Source organism: Saccostrea cucullata, unplaced genomic scaffold, assembly GCF_032062105.1.
Source record: "Saccostrea cucullata isolate Sc308-1 unplaced genomic scaffold, CSIRO_AGI_Scuc_v1 ctg71, whole genome shotgun sequence".
NCBI lineage: Eukaryota > Metazoa > Mollusca > Bivalvia > Ostreida > Ostreidae > Saccostrea > Saccostrea cuccullata.
In genome coordinates, this window is record NW_026936410.1 from 6,901 (window position 1) to 25,152 (window position 18,252).

Genomic DNA, 18,252 nt, shown 5'->3' on the forward strand with positions numbered 1-18,252 from the left:
CATGTTACTATGTGAATTCACTGTGACCTTTTACCGTGACCTCATAGCCACCCACCTTCCTACATCAGTCGAACCCTACCAGTCAACCTATTCACAACATTTATTACCTGTTCTGTTAAAAATATGTGTATCCATTATGTAAACCTGTGTTATGTTCTCCTTCGCTTCGCTTATCCGAACATAAATTTCCTGTTCTAATATAAAATAAAACAAAACACAGAATATAGGGTAAGACATAGTTAGCCATTTATTAAAGTCAAATTGTACAAAGATCATCGCGTCTGTAGGAGGGCAAATCAGTATCCATAATGAAGGAGGAGGCGGCAATGTTGGGCAGATTAATTCAAACTGATTTGTAGAATTGATATAAACGCGTCCTAAGGTGCGTCTACAAAGAAGCTCTAAGGACTTGCTTGCTGCATTTATTAGACGAATACATTTATGAACACAAGTCTTCAATAGTACCAAATCTTTACCTTCCTTCTACAATGAATCAAAGAAATAATTAAATATATTACAGAACAAGAAGATGTTTAACACGATATTTATAGTCCCCACATCACTGAAAATATATTTTAGATTTTAGCTAGGCATACCAGGTCTTATTGGGTTGGACTTCGTAAATGAAAAAAATATGAAAAACGTAAGAAACAATTATGCTTCTCTCGCCGCCCAGGAAAAACCATAGATAAAAAACAACCTTTTGTTGAAAAAACTATGGAAACCTGTAAGTCCGCAGCAATTGCGAGGTAAACAAAATGAATGGCGGACTCATTCTCACAAACTTAACGCAAAAGTGTCATTAACTATAATGTACAATAAATTGACTTAATTTAGTAGAGCTAACAAAATAAAAACATATTAGAATGACTGTAAACACTACATCAAAGCAAATGCGGCATTATTGAAAGGATTCTAAATGGAGAAGAATACAAAACTGCAGCTGAAATGTGAAATCAGTAAACATCCTGATTGAAGGAGTTTTCCTATTCAACAAAACTTTTTCCAATATCTGAAAATACATCTAAATGAATCGTCGAAAGTAATATTCATAAAAACTTGTAAGTCGTTGGCTAACTTTTGTCGAGTGATTACAATAGCCGATTCCAAGATTTAAATACCCTAAACCGAATGCATGCAACTTACTACGATAAACAAAATAGTGCCACTCAAATTGCCAACATCAAAATTAATTTAAATACACAATACTTGCAAGCCTTGCTGGTCCAGTGGAATGAGCGAAAGCTCCCAATATCAAAGGTCCCCGGTTCAAATCCATCGAGGGACACGCATATTTTTTCTACTTTTTAAAAACGAAAAGAAATTTATTTATGTTCTCCTTCGCTTCGCTCATCCGAACATAAATTATTTCCTGTTCTAATATAAAATAAAACAAAACACAGAATATAGGGTAAGACATAGTTAGCCATTTCGAATAACAAACGTCGGGTGAGTGGAACTTTGTAGACAGATTCATTAAAGTGATATTAACTTACACCAATTCAAATCCAATATTATAGATATAGAGAGAATATTATAAATATAAATCCTAAGATAACTATCTTTACATGTAGCATACTTACTCTATCTTCTGAGCTCTTTTGAGCTACCTGTCTAGAATGTTACGCAATATGTTTGCTGCTGCTATAGCTCCAGCTGCTCTAAGGGAATGCGTCCAGTACTTTGTACTATTTTCTCCAAGCTTAGATAATGCACTTAAAGAATCTCTCGTGGAAAAATACGATGATTTATTCATAACACAATTTATAAGAGCTGCTTCCTTGAAAATAATTTTAAACACTCAACTAGACAAAATGAAGAATTAATTCTTGCAAAATGCACCGAGTTACCCATTCTGAATAAATCCTTATTTTGATTTCAATAATGCCAAATATATAAAAACTACACCATTTATAAAATTTAGGAAATGTTATATTTTCACAAGGTGGAATCAGAAGTTGATTAATCGATTAACTATAGATCTGACTGGGCAACAAAGACATACTAGTAGTCCATCCGTAAATCTGCAAAAATTCTTCCGAGTGTGAATGTGACAATGACTGGAAAAAAAAACCGAGCAAAACACAATTGAACAATAATGTCATCAGTATTCGAAACTGTGACGACAATAAGGGACATGTCAAATTAACAATAAAGCAACAGTGTATACTTGAGCAACATAACGTCTGTTAACCAATCAATACAAATTATGAATCAAATCTATAACATGACATTAAAGATTTCATCTTTATAAAATACAATCAACATAATCTCAATCTCTATGTAGTGAATTTGCCTCACAGTTAAATTGGCTCTCAGCCTTGACTCATAGTTTAGGTGGCTCTCAGCCTTGACTCACAGTTTAGGTGGCCCTAAGCCTTGACTCACAGTTCAGGTGGCTTTAAGCCTTGACTCAAAAATCAGATGGCTCCCAGCTTACTCTCACATTACAGGTGGCTCTCAGCCAATACTCACATTTCAAGTTTCTCTCAGCTTAGACTCCTAAGTCAGATAGCTCTCAGTCTTTACTTACAGTTCAGGTGGCTCTCAGCCTTGACTAGAAGTTCAGACCGCTCTCAGCCTATACTCACAGTTTGGGTGCCTCTAAGCTTTGCCTCACAAATCAGATTGTTCTCAGTCTTTACTCACAGTTTAGAAGCCTCCAAGCTTTGACTCATTAATTAAATGGCTCCCAGCCTGACACTAAAAATTCAATTGCTCACAACTATACTCACATTTCAAGTTGCTCTCCGCTTAGACTCACAAATCATATAGCTCTCACCCTAGACTCCAATCCTTTCAGCCCATAAGAATAACATTTTTAACCATTATTTCAAGCTCTCAGCATACACAATCTCAGATTTACTCTTGGAGTCTTCCCTAAGCAACCTAGAATAATAGTTCCGTAATATCTGAATCATGTATAAAACATGACAGAAAATCATTTTTTTTTTATTAAAAAATTACTAATAGTAAGTAAAGCTTACAACAAAATTTTATGTCCAAACATAGCTTAAGCTTCAATACAGTTTCTACATAAATGCATTGGACAAAAAATAAGTTTGCGCAAATATGCTCTTACCATCAGATCCTGCTATGAGAATTTTAAAAAATAAACCTAGGTATATCATAATCGTTACGAACAACCACAAATGATTTAAATTGTCTATAGTTATCAACCAATAGGGCCAACAATGAAAAGAGGTCTACCTAGGAAGTATAATGGTATCCATAGCTCTACAAAGAAACATATGATTTATCATATAGTTGGTACCAAACTAACCGGAAAAACAATCCAGGCGTTGAGTTTTTTCCAACTGTAATCTAAAGCGTCAACTCCAGAAATACTAGATGTCCAGAATTTGCTATAAAATAACTGATATTATTCCAATCGGCAAATAAATCCATGAAATAGATTGAATAGCTATAATCATGGGCAGAAACTTGTCAAAAACGTATATATATATTGCCTAATACTTTCTGAAAAGAAAATAATAGAATTTGTATAGACTCTGAGTTGTACCTCAACTCTTATAGATTTTCTGTGTAGCCGATAAGTATAGTCAGATCACCTAATAAGTATACCCAATAAAACTAAACCATTCAAGGGTTCCCAATATTCTTTTGTAAGTTTGCAACAAATCCTGCCTTACTTAAATTTAGATTTAAAGCATTTGTGATATCAAGACAGGATTCATAGATAGATGCAAGACCGAACGCGTCATCCAAAACATTACTATTCCATACCCCTTTTCGCCAATGTTTTACTGAAAGTTTAAGTAGAAGAGTAAAATGTTATGGAGCTAAGGTCAAAAGCTTAAACAGTAAAAACAATGTAAAAGAATATTCGTACATCTTATACATAGTTACCATTTTCTGTTCAAATTTTGAAATGAAGTTATTGACTTTTAATACTCTGAAGTATGATTGGAACTCTTTAATGTAAAATAATCATTTCGTACACTCTTTTTTAAAATGACATAGATCTTAGATAAGTAAAAATTCCCCTTACCTTGAGAATTTTGAGTTAAAATACATGATTTTCAAGAGTGGAAAAGAAATTACATTTCATGATTAAAATTATACATTTGCTTAAAAGACGATGGATTTCAAGGTCGTCTTTTTTTTTTTTTTTTAAGAAACAGACTTAATGTTCAACGAATTAATAGGCTTAGGAACACATTCAAAATCATTAGAATAACTGTAAGATGTAGTGATGTAGTACTAACAATAAATTTGTCAGCAATAAAATATTTTTCCCCAAAAAAATTGAATGCTATTATCTAAATTGCCTTTAACAAGAATATCATTTTCTCAGTACATAAAGAATTGCATACCATGTTATAATATGTCTGATCCGGTACTTGGAACAGTTTGAGTTGCTGTAAGTTTTGTGATCCCCAGTATCCGAATGCATAAGAGGCACTGATCTGGCTAGAATATATTCAGTGTAAATGAAGTTGGAGTTGTCAGAAATTGGGTCGTCTTTATATCATCTGGGCATGACACATCCATAATAATCAGCATTACGTACACCCCGATTGCTTTTTACTGATCTTTGGTTTAACTTATAGGAATCTGCAATGAATATCTCTAAGCCAGCAAAATTACTACATTCAATAATTTTTCATTATATATATATATATATTTTTTTTTTTAAATAAAACTGCAATTCCGATAAAAGAATTATAAATTATTAATCATATAAACCTTTCGTAGTGATTAACAAACTTAAAATCAAAATTCTTATATGTTTTTGTTGAAATTGCTGTCCTGGACTCCAAATCCTCTTATTCGAACTTATATGCAAACAACTGGTAAGCCTCAACGTTGAAAAATATTTGGATAAATCGGCATTTCCAAAAACGCAAAATGGCCCTCCTTAAAGTCTACAATTCAGCACGTGCGTAATGGCGACTTTCAATAATGTCAGGCATCGGGAAACTTGTAAGTCGTTGGCTAACTTTTGTCGAATGATTACAATAGCCAATTCCAAGATTTAAATACCCTAAACCGAATGCGTGCAACTCACTACGATAAACAAAATAGTGCCACTCAAATTGCCAACATCAAAATTAATTTAAATACACTATAGTTGCAAGCCTTGCTGGTCCAGTGGAATGAGCGAAAGCTCCCAATATCAAAGGTCCCCGGTTCAAATCCATCGAGGGACACGCATATTTTTCTCCTTTTTTTTTTTTTTTTTAAAAAAACGAAAAGAAATTTATTGATTGCGTAACCTTAAACAAAGTTAGGTAACATTTAGTAAAATCCTTTGTTTTATAACAATACAAAGTTGTGGACAACATAGTTGTGATAGACCCAAGCCTCTCTTTAGTTCCACAGACTATACCACCGACACAGGCAATACAAGTTCTTCTTACTTTCAAACCTTTTTTCACTCACACAATTTAAATATAAAGCTGTTTAAAAAATATTTCTCCATGCAATGACATTATAGAAAATTCTCTTCCACGCTCAGTGGTGTCTGCAGCCTCTTTGTGGTCCGTTCAGAACCCTGATCCTAATTTAGTTGTACATTCATTTGTACTAACATTCACAGAGTATGATGTAAAAAATATATATTTATTTTTTGAAGTATGTTCATGATCATTTAAGGACTTATTTTGAGTATTCAATAGTTGAAGTGCCTGGCATGATTCGTACAGCGCCAACGTTATATCATAAAGTTTGATGAAACTTAGATGCAGATAATCAGCCAATTAGTCATTTTGCTTGTGATTTCAGCAATACACAACAAAATTGCTACTTTTCTTGAGTATTAAGAATGAAAATAAATTTTGTGAACGTGTAAGGATGTGTTGATCAAACGCGTCTATAAATTCGAAGTTTCAATATCTTCCAGAAAAATTTTTTTTATTAGATTTTCATATGAAATGCAATAGCAACATATGAAATTATACAGAAAATTTGAGAAAACATTAAATCTGTATCAAAGCGCCTTTAATGGATGTTTGTAAAGTATATACTTTTGTTGAATTGTTTGCAGCGCTGTTGGATTTTTTGTATTTACAGAAATAACTTTTTTATATATGTACCATGAAATTGTTAAAGACACTTTTTTTTTCGTGATTGCGGGGAATTATCCTTCAAGCCAAATGCTTACATGATATATCACATTCATATACTTAGCTTACATTTAAGCCAATTGCATAATTTTTTTAACTTTAAAGTTTAAGAGCGCTATAAAGGTCAAATTGTGCCTACTTCTTAGTTGAAACATTTGTTTTGAAACTGCTCCCGCAAACACCACGGATCACATTGATTAATTATATTATTTCCAATTTTAAATTATACTTACAGTTAGATTATAAAAAAATACATCCATAAAAAACCTTTCTCAAGCAATAAAACGTATAAGATTATTTTCATATAATTTGATCTTTATTTCAACAATTTGTAAAATTATTCAAACATGAACAATATATATCCATTCCTGAACAAGATGTTGCATAACCTGAAAAAAGGAAATACGATGTGAGAGATTTAAATCTGAAATTTTTTTTCTGCATTGAATCCAAAACAAAATAATTTGATTGGAACCATCAAATTAGATTTACAACACTTGCCTTTTCTCAATTATCCATGCCAGCTATAAGATCCCGAGCTGTCGGAACTTGACCAGCTCCTGGACCATCTCCCGGGAGTAGCGAAAGACCCCATCACATAAATGGTCAAGATCACCAGAACAAGAAGCAACAATAGCTGAACAAAGTTCATTGTTATCTTTGAGAAAGTTTTTCTGTCAAACCAACCTAAAATGTGATAGAATTGCAAAAGTCTTTTTGAACATTTGATATGACAAATTTCAATTAAATGTACCACAATATCAAAAAACTTTTAAACTTGAAAAACTGTAATAACGTTCAAATACGTTAAATACTAGTATATATCAGAATAGAACATTTTCAGATTCAATTCTTACCAGATGACTGTCTTTAAAAACTTTCTGCTTAACAAACGAAAGGCTTCCTTTATATATACACAGATGAATTTGAAACCTTTATACGTCAATGACGTTAAATGAAGGATCTTAATTGACGACCTTGGATGTATATTTTTCCAATGTCAAGCAACAAATTAGATGATAAAGCCAAAATAATATTTGTAGACATTTGCAATTGAATAGATATGATGCAGTATTGCATAACATAAAGAGCAAAAACGGTACTACACGTAGAATATCTTCATGTTAAAAAACCGCATGTCTACAACTGGCATTTGTTTTTAGAATTATATTTGATTGAAACTTTGCTGACTTTGTTAACAATAAGAATAAAAACCAGTTAAATCACCATTCGATTGATTTATTGTATGCTGTTTAACGCCCTTCTCGAATTTCTTTTACGCATATGGAGACTCCTCCACTTGCCGCTTGAGAGCTAGAAATTTTGTCCTTTTCTGGGCACTCAGGGCCATTGAGCTGTGAGGGATTTTTTTCGTGCCACAACCTCATCCGAAGGACCGGTCTCTATGTCCCACAGTTGGATTCGAACCAGCGACGTAAAGATCGACTTCTTACTTCGCAACTCTAGAGCAGACGCTATGACCACTGGGCAACACGGGCGACTCACTATTCTTAGAACTCATACATTGTATTTGTAGACAAGGGCATTGTATCGACTATTACGATCTGACAAACATTTACTTTCAGAGTACTGGGTTGGAGGTGGGGGTGGTGGCCATTGTTATACTACACATTTATATTGATCTCCTTTAGAAGAAAATTTCCATATAAAAATATACAACAATGATCAAATTTTAAAACTGAAATGTATGAAATTTTTCTTTGTCAAATAATAGTTGACAGTTTAAGATATCATATCTACAAAATTAAGTTAAGGTCTAAATTCGAAGCCCTTCGCCGGTAAATGGTAACGGTATACTTCTCTGTATGAAAAATATTTTGTTAATAGGAGGTTAAAACAATACAAAATTGGAGCAGAGAAGGAAACACGAAGCTTGAAAGCATCAGAAGTGGGATCAGGTGACATGGAGGAGTGAGCATCCCCTGCCAACCGGTTTCACTCGCCTTGTGCTCCTTGTCATGATCGGCAAATAACGGAAAACTCCGTCGTCGATTCAGTGTATAAATAATGGGCTAACAATTAGTATGAAAAACGACAGTCAGCATTTTACTCTATGATAAATTGAATTTGCTGACAAGGTCATTCTAACGACCATAGAACTTGTCCTACGAGCTGATAATCATATACTCATATTAGCTGATCACCAACTTGTGAGAAAGACGTTTTATTTATACTTTTCCGTCTTAATATTATTCGAACCAAACATTATTTATCAGGAATTATATTGAAACATTAAGATTTTGTACTGAATTTTTTAAAAATTTCTTTAGATGTTAATAAAACCACGTATTGTCACAATGAAGTTTTATAATAAATACGACAATCTCAATTTTTCCTTCGACAAGCTTTATTATTGTTAGAGAAAAAACATCACCAGTTTATTGAGTTTATATTTCTCATTTGATTTGAATCGCGAGGACATGCTTCTAAAAATGAAGCAAGTAATTATCTTAGAAAACTATTGAATTACAAGTTGATCAAACAAGATCATTAATGGCCTTATATACTTTCAAAATAAGCTTCCTTTTTTCTTACCAATTTAAGAAGATCTTATTTTTTCTCTATTAGAACAATGTATTTGTAGTAGACCATATGTATATATTTTTTTTATTATAACTATCTAAGTTTCTAAACTTGTGTCTAATCCTTTTGACTCTTTGTCAATAAAATATGTTCAATCAATTTATTAACGAACTCTTTATGATAGCTGGGGTTCAACAAATTAATCATCAGATATAGCTTAAATTTGTAGATATATCGTAAGCTGTCAACTGTTATTTTACACAGAAAAATATCATACATTTCAGTTTTAAAATTTGATCATTGTTGCATATTTTTATATAGAACTTTTCTTCTAAAAGAGATCATTATAAATGTGTAGTATAAAAATGGCCAACACCACCCCCACCCCCTGCCCTCTGAAAGTAAACAATTTGTAAGATCTATAGTCGATATAATGCCCTTGTGTGTAAATACAATGTATGATTTCTTCGAATGGTGATTTAACTGGTTTTCATTCTGTTACCAAGTTTTATATCAAGTATAATTTTGAATAACAAATGCCAGTTGCAGAGATGTGGTTTCCGTGAAGTACCGCAATTGCTCTCTGCTATGCAGTACTGCATCGTAACTATTCATTTGCAAATCTATGCACAGAATATTTTGGCTTTATCATCTAATTTGTTGTTTGGCATTGGAGAAATATACATCCGAGGTCGTCAATTAAGATTTTAAGACATTGACATATAAAGGTTTTAAATCCATATGTGTATATATAGAAGTCTTTCGTTTGTGAAGCAGAAAGTTTTCAAAGACGATCATCAGGTAAGAATTGAATCAAAAATGTTCCATTCTGATATGTATTTAACGTATTACGACATTATTGTAGTTTTTCAAGTTTAAACGTATTTTGATATTGTGGTACATTTATGTCTATGTGATAACCCCTGCGAAATGATATTCATGATTTTAAGAACCTTTATGAGTTGTTCATAATTGTTCATGAATGGTTCTTAAAGGATTCTTAACAGGTTCATAAAAGTAGTTCATGAATAAAATTCATGAAAACATTCATAATTCATAGTTCATGAACAAATGATGAACAAATATGAATATTGGTAATTTTCAGTTTAAAGAAAAAAACTTAGTAGTTTAAGGTAATGAATGTTCATAAATTTTATGAAGGATTTAAAAATGAAAAAATAATTTTAAAATTTTGATCTCTCAGAAAACATCATTACTCCCATACTACAACTTTTGCATGCAGATGCAATTGTTGAACAAGTACAAACTGATTTAATTAATAACATGCTTTTGTTTTGATTTTGAAAGTTTTTTATGGATCAGAAATTTTTTTAAGAGGTTAAAATATATATCTACTTATGTAATTGATAACTTAATATCTCCAGGATAATAAAACTCTGTTATGAACTGTCTAGACGGGAGATTATAATTAAATTATATCGAATTTAAAAAAACACTGCATCTTTATTGACAGCATTTTATTTCATATTGAAAAAAATGTTTTTCATCATTTAAATTGGCCAGCTATATTAAATTGTGCTTTAAATATCTCATTTTTCACGACACAAATACCGAATTTTCTCTATATATGTCAAACTTTTAACAAAAAAAATCAAACAGACTTACAGTCTAGGAAAAATTTCATAATCTTTAAAAACTATCATAAATTTATTGACAACTAAAAAATTATTATTCTTAGAGTACTGTACAGATAAATAATATATGAAAAGTTATATATTTTGATGCTTTATAAAGTCACATTTTTAATGTCCATCATGTGTAAATGATACAGCACAGGCTGCATGGTTGTGAAGAAGCTATGACATGAACCACATTCGTATTTTAGTTATTCTCCTATACACTTTCATATTACTCAGTTTGAGGGAGAGTGGTTCCAACAAGATATTTGTTGTCCTCTGATATGGAGGCGGCCATACTTGAATACGAAACTATGGCTCCAGGTATAAATTAAATGTAAAAAAAAACCAATTCAATAAATGATATAACTTTTTATATTAATTTAAAAAAAAATAATTTCAGTGAAAAATCATTCAGATAGTGTTTTTATTTTTTGTTTAACAAAAATCTTGGCAATTCGAAAATTTTTAATTAGCTCTGCATGACACTTTTTAAAAGGCGCAAACTTTGAAACGCGCGAGACGTTGGAAAGTGAATTCTGTGGGAGGATTATTAGCGTAGTCATTCTTTGTCAACCTTTGAAGAAAGTAACAGAATAACAATGAAGGAATATCCAAATCAATTTAATCATAACTGCAGATACTTAGTGGTGACTTACAAAAAAATGGAGGCAATCGCTGAATCTGTGAGATATTTGTCAAAGAAATTTGTAAGAGTTCAGTCAGATGAAAATTTTTCAAATTTATCATGAGTATAATAAACCAAATTACGTTTATAATACATTTAATAATTAAAGATTGAAACATTCATCCTGTTCACCTATAACATCTTGAACATGGTGGGCAAGGGAAACAGGCTAAACTCGTGGGCCGGAATGCTTTTAAATATGGCAGTGCCTATGATGCAAAATTAAATGAAACAATTATCAAGTCAAATTTTCATATTTATGAGCATTTTCAGAAGATCTTTGTCTTCTAAAAATAACAATTTCACATATAATGTATGATGATATGAGATCAGAAGGTTAAAAAATTGGCTGTTAAAAAAAAAAAAGCAATATAAAAAAAGGCTCTTGAAAAAAATAAAAGAAAGGAATGAAAATATGAATCGTAATCGATTAAAGTGATCCAAGTGATGAAATTCTGAAAATTCCACAGGGAAAGCCAATAAGACTTTTAGATTGAAAAACGTCTGCTCAAAATCCTTGAAGGCCCTTAATAAAACTGATTATATTTGCTGAACACAGTTTTCTGCCAGACAATGAGAAATTTGATTAAAAATCATGCCATTTTGTCATACACTTTAAGTTGCTGAATAGGTAGAGCATGCTCCTGTGTATCCAATAAGGTTAAGAGAGAACAAGTCCCGTTTGAATTGAATTTATAATGGATTTTGACGATGAAAAGTACATAAGTAATCACATTAATCGTTATAAAGCTTATTGAGTTGTTTACCAACAAAGTCTTTTTAAATTTAAAACAAATTCTATGAAACAGATGCTATTAAAATATTTTCTTTTAGTTTTTCATTTTGCTAACGGGGATACATTTTTGTTTACTAAAAGCATAACATGGGAATAACATTGTTAATAACTTTTACAAATTATTCATGAATAGTTCATAAATGCATTGAACCTATTAATATCATTCATGAACTTTTTTGAAAGTTTATGAATATATCATGAAGAGTTTGAAAGTTCAGAAGTTATTCTTGAAAATTTCAGGCATTTAAAAATCCAAGTTTGTTCATGAACAACAAATAATTCTTGAATATTCTTGAACTTGGTTTTCAAAAAAATCCTGAAATCTTGAGTGTCCAATTTTTAACTTCATGGGATCTTCAGAACAATGTGTGTACAATTCAAGTTTATAACACAATAATTTTGCAAAAAATCAATTACAATGTGTAAAGTCGATGCATTAATCTCAATTGTAATATCAAATGTTTTAAAAACACTTTTGCAATTCTATCCTGTTCTAGGTTGGTTTGACAGTTCAACTTTCTCAAAGATAACAATGAACTTTGTTCAGCTATTGTTGCTTCTTGTTCTGGTGATCTTGACCATTTATGTGATGGGGTCTTTCGCTAGTCCCGGGAGATGGTCCAGGAGCTGGTCAAGTTCAGACAGCTCGGGATCTTATAGTTCGGGTCGATAATGGAGTTAAGGCAAGTGTTGTAAATTTAAGTTTATAGTTCCGACTAAATTATTATTTTAGATTTAATTCAGAAGAAAAAATAATTTTAAAATTTTAATCTCTCACATCTTATTTCCTTTTTTACAGGCTATGCAACATCTTGTTCAAGAATGAATACAATCGTTCATGTTTGAATAATTGTACAAACAGTTGAAATAAAGATCAAATGGTATGACAATCATCTTAAACGTTTTTTTTTTCTTGTGAAAGGTTTCTTTATGGATGTAATTTTTTTTTACAAGCTTAATATGTTTAAAATTAGAAAAGAATATAAATATTCCAAAATAACAATGTCTGATATAATGTGATCCCCGGTGTTTGCGGGAGCAGTTTCAAAAACAAATGTAATATCAGACGCTTCAACTAAGAAGGAGGCACCTTTATAGCGCTCTTTAATTTAATGTTTAAAAAAATGCAATTGGTTTACATAAAAGTTAAGTATATGAATGTGATATACCATGTAAGCATTTGGAATGAAGGAGTATCATTACAAAAAAATAGCCTTTTTAACATGGTATATATCTAAGTTTTAAACAAAAAAATCCAACAGCGATGCAAACAAAGCAGTAAAAGTATAATTTACAAACTAACATTAAAGTATCAATAGCACTACGGTATTTTTCCTAGAGTCTTGCAGATAAAGTAATATATGAAAAACATATATATTTTGAAAGACAGCGATTTGCATAGGAATTTGATGAAAATGACCTGCAATGTAAATTTTGCGCTATAAAACACAAATCAGTAGTCCTCAGGGTTTTTTTTATTCCAAATCATTCAGATAAAATCTTTAATTAATGATTATCAACTCTAAATTTGTCGAGATATTTGTAGTATATCCACCTTTTTGCATAAGATTTCAATGTCGCTCTAATCAATAACAATTGAATCGATGAAATCTATGAAGATATCGTACAGTATTTAGGATTAACAGTTTTTTAAACAATACAAAAGAGCAAAGCAATCAAGGACCTCAAAAACATCAGAGGTTGAATCAGGTGCCATGAAATAAGTATTTCTTATCGACCGCTGACACCTGCCGTGTGCTCCTTGTCATGAATGGGAAATAACAGAAAAATACGTCGACAAATAAGGGTGTTAAAATGGCCTAACAATTAGTTTGAAAAACGTCAGTCAGCAATTGACTTAATAAAAAATTATATTTGCTGACAGTGTTCACCATAGAATTTACGAAATGTTGACTTAAGACGAGAATGCTGATATTGTCAATAACTTACCTGGTTTAAGAAATTGTTCATAGGTAGAGCATGCTCCTGTGTATCCAATCAACTAAGAGACACAAATCCCGTATGCAGGTGATGAAAGTATAATGGAATGTTGACGATGAAAAGTAAAAGTAATCACATTAATCATAAGCTTAATTGTTAGATTACCAAAATGTCTTTTTCAAATTTAAATATCAAGATATGATACTGATGTTTCAGACTTTGTGGTATCTTTTATTTCAAGCTCACGGGGATATATCTTATCGACATAACAATTTGGAATAACCATTGTTAATGGACCATACGTCGTCAATACACATGTCGAGTTGAAGGTCCTAGCAAGTGTTTTCTTCTTTAAAATTTATATAAGAGTTTGGACAAATTCAGCGTCATACGAATACAAAAATAGGTCCGTTAATAACGGCACATTTAGTACCCATGGGAATTCCGATAGATTGTTGGAAGATCTGGTCTTCAAAAACCACTCAGATATGGTTGACCAGAAGCATTTTTCTATATCAACTTCAGAGTACATGTATGTACAATCTGAATGTTTTTAACAAAATAATTTTGTAAAAAATCAATAACAAGGTGTGTAAATGTACGAGGTTCATTTGTATTGAAAAAGCAGCTGTCAATGATATCAAAAAGCCTTGACTTTGATTTATCGTGGGAATGGTTGTAAATAAAGATGAAAAGTCAAAAGTTTTATTGCTGTTGATTTTGGTAAAATTTTATGATTTCAATTTTTCCAAAATTTTCCTGGATTTTTAATATATCCACATCCGATTTACACCACTTCTTGAATATATTGCTGCACAGTACTCTTGAAGTTTCTCCTTCACTACTGTTATATTTTAGTAAGGAGTAAAGAAAGAGGCTTGGTAGAACATTTACGAACCCGCTAGTAACTTTGTGAAAATTTTTATGACGTTTTGGATTCCAATATAGATATGGTTATTCAAATCTGTTATGGTTTATTGAAATATTAAAAATATATAAAAGACAAGTGATTTTGAAGATTTTTTTTCCTTAGAAAGGTATGTATGGGTATAAGGTGGATGAGAGCTGGTAAGGGGTTTTATTCAGCTTAGGAAATGTTGAGCTATAACCAAAAAAAAATCTATAGTTCGATTCTCGTTCGCGACGCCGCGTCATACCTAAGACGAACATAGGTAGTAACTGTTCCTTCGCCAAGCGCTCGGCACTAGAGGTGAAAGTCACGGGTCTTTCGGATATGACCTTAAAAAAGTAGGTCCCGTGTCATGGTAGGCGTTGGCACGATAAAGATTCCTCACTGCTCAATGGCTCTGAGTACCGAGTATAGGTCTGAATTTGAAGTCCTTTACCGGAAAATGGTGACGTCTCCATATGAGTGAAAAATTCTCGAGTGGGACGTTAAACAATATACAATTAATCAATCAATGAAGGACTCCAACATTGTTATAACATCAATTTCAGGTTACTTAGGTGCACTTGCAGAATTTTGTTGATGACAAAACAGAAGCGATATGTGATTTCATGATGGACAAATCTATATTTGCATCATTGATTTGTTTTTTAGGGGAGTTTGTAAATTAATAATAATTATTACCTTTTCTTTTGCTACAGTAATTTTTTTTTTGTAAATTTTAATTCATATTTTTAAAAATTATTTCAAAAGTCACAATTTCAATTCACAATAGTTAATAATCGCAATGATGCCAAACATTGAAAATAAAAACATTGCATCAAGAAATATGTTTTTATTGCATTATTAGGTTAATATCGAAATGTAGAAAAATTGGAAAGTCCCAAAGTTGGTGTATGGTAATGCTTTTGCTAATATTTTTTTGAATGATGTGAATCATATTTATTCTAGTTGCAAGGTTGTGTGCATGTTACTTGATTGTCATCAAAAGGCATTTGCCAGGTACCAGTTACTGACAGAAAATTTCAAGGTTTTCGTCAAGGTATTTATTTATTTACTTTTACCAGCATAAAGTTCAATTTAAATGGTACCATTAGTAGAAGTATATAAATATGAATACTTCTGTCTTTAGATATAAAGGGTCTTGTGATTCGTTTAAGGCAAGACATTATAATAGAAAAAAATTAAGCGATACCTGTTATGAAATGTTTTCACTTGTTAAAAAAATCGTATACATGAATTTTTAGTTAAGCATTATAAAAGGTCCTAAATATAGGGAACCCCGGTCCTTCAACTGGCGTCGGAATTTCATAATTATGGATTCTGTTGAAAATTACGCCAGACGATGGGCCAGATATGAAAAAGAAGACGTTTACACTTTGTCAGAATGGATTAAATGTATCAGATCCATGTTAAAGTCGCGTATTAAAAGATTGAGAGGTAATATGAAAACCATTTATCGTTCTGTGTTTAATAATCCAGAAGTGAAAAAGAATTAGATAGATTACAGTCATAATCAGTACGTACTGGTCCCTGCCGACAAAGCAGGTAACAACATTGTCTTCGTTTGTAAGGCACATTATATAAATTGTATTTTAGAAGAACTTGGATTTAATTCTACAAGTGGTAATCTTACTTATACTCATACTTTCTCAGGAAGAAATTCTTCAAAATCTTATGTAAGTTTTGAATATTTTTAATATTCCACAGAGCCAAAATGAAATTGAACTACCCTATATATATATTGGATTCCGAAACTTCATAAGAATCCTTACAAACAAAGATACATTACGGGTTCCAGTAAAATTTTCAACCAAGCCTCTTTCGATACTCCTCACTAAGATATTGACAGTAGTGAAGGAAAAACTTCAAGAGTACTGTGCAACAATATATTCAAGAAGTGGTATGAATCAGATGTGGATACTCAAAAATTCCAAAGAACTTTTGGACAATTTGAAATCGCAAAATTTTACCAAAATCAACAGCTTAAAAACTTATGACTTTTCAACTTTATATACAACCATTCCCCACGATAAACTAAAGTCCAGGCTTTTTTATATCATTGACAGCTGCTTTTTCAATTAAAATGGAACTCGTAAATTAAATTACCTGGTCTTTGGTCATTAGCAAAATTATTTTGTTAAAACACATTCTGATTGCACATACAAGTACTCTGAAGTTGACATCGTAAAAACAAGATGTGCTTTTTGGAGAAGTTTCCAACAATCTGATTTTTAACAATGCGCTCTATGTGGTTTTTGTATTCATACACAGAATCCTGTGCAAAATCTTACCGTGAAAATACAGAAAAACTTTACGCCTTAAACGAAAGAACTATCAGATTATTGTAATAATTTTGAAATTCATAAACTGATAAAGTGATAATTATTTTTAAATAATTTTTTATTAAAATTTGGTCTCTATGGTAAAATATCCAAGTCTTAGTTATGAAGCCATAATCCTTAATTAAACATGTTTAAAAAAAATTTTACGATATTTTCAATTTCGTAAAGGTTACACGAAGAATTAAATTTGGTAAATAGTCAATGTTCACAACTTTTTTTTAATTTTTAGATACTCACTCCTGTCCACGAACTCTAACGGACAACCCATTTTCGTATATTGACGACGTATTCTCAATTAACAACCAATATATTTGTCTATTCGTATTTGAAGCAGATATATCCCGGTAAACGTACATAGAGAATAAAACACTTGCTGCGTCATACAGTCTTGACGACATTCTGTTTCATATATGGACTTTTATCTTTGTATTGTCAATTAAAAGATGTTAATGGTTATCTAAATTCAAAGCTTCATGATAAACATGATGACTTTCACTTTTCAATCGTCAAGTTCCCTTACTTATGCAGCAATGTACCTTTGTCACCTGCATTTGGATTTTATATCAATTAGTTTATTTGACAAGCCCGAGCATATTCTACGCATGAACAATTTCTAAATCGATTATTCACAAACAAGTTGATGAAGCAATTATATAAGCAGTTTCGTTGAAAGTCATCATTTCGTTAGGTCTATGGGCGATATAATGTCCTTGTTAGCAAATACAATTTATCATTAAGTCAAATGCTAACTGACGTTTTTTTTTTTTCATACTGATTCTTAGTACATTATGTATACACTGAATTGATTTTGAGCATCCCCGGTCGACCGGTAACACCAGTTGTGTGCTTTTTGTCATATTCGAAAAAAAAAAATTCAGGAAAATCAATGTGTAAACTTTTTCTTGAATTTTGTTCTCGTCCAACCAATACACAGGGAATCAATAAATAAAATTCAGATTGGAATTATTGGTTCATGATTGTCCTCAGTGAATCAGAAGGTGAAGGGGAAACTTCAGGAGTAATCGAAAAGGTGTAAATCTGATGTCGACATTTAAAAACCCCAAGGAACGGAAAATGACTATCACAAAATTTAATCGAAATCAATAACATTAAAAGGTACAGTTTCCAACATTTTAACAACCTTTTTCAAAGATTAATTAAAGTCCAATGATCTTTGAACGATCGGTTGGAATTCCCATAGGTATCAAATGGGCATATTACTAGACATATTTTTGTATTCATACAAAGCAACATTAATTCAAAAAATGTAAAATAAAAATAAGAAAAGGAAAAACAGGATGCTGT

General features: G+C 31.5%; 2 long non-coding RNA genes across 3 annotated transcripts; both read right to left on the reverse strand.

Annotated features, from left to right (window-relative positions):
• Window positions 1–414: 414 nt before the first annotated feature.
• On the reverse strand, window positions 415–4,633 carry LOC134245528 (uncharacterized). 2 transcript variants are annotated; one of them, XR_009987451.1, is made up of 4 exons: window positions 4,535–4,633; window positions 4,338–4,434; window positions 2,736–3,365; window positions 415–2,024 (listed from the first exon to the last, which is right to left on the reverse strand). It is a non-coding gene; the product is annotated as an uncharacterized LOC134245528 (long non-coding RNA). The 2 variants fall into 2 exon arrangements; XR_009987452.1 differs by lacking the exons at window positions 4,338–4,434; window positions 4,535–4,633 and having other exon boundaries at window positions 2,736–2,889; window positions 2,988–3,615.
• A 1,750-nt stretch (window positions 4,634–6,383) lies between these two features.
• LOC134245518 (uncharacterized) lies at window positions 6,384–7,033 on the reverse strand. Its single transcript, XR_009987449.1, has 2 exons — window positions 6,947–7,033; window positions 6,384–6,776 (listed from the first exon to the last, which is right to left on the reverse strand). It is a non-coding gene; the product is annotated as an uncharacterized LOC134245518 (long non-coding RNA).
• Between the last annotated feature and the right edge of the window lie 11,219 nt (window positions 7,034–18,252).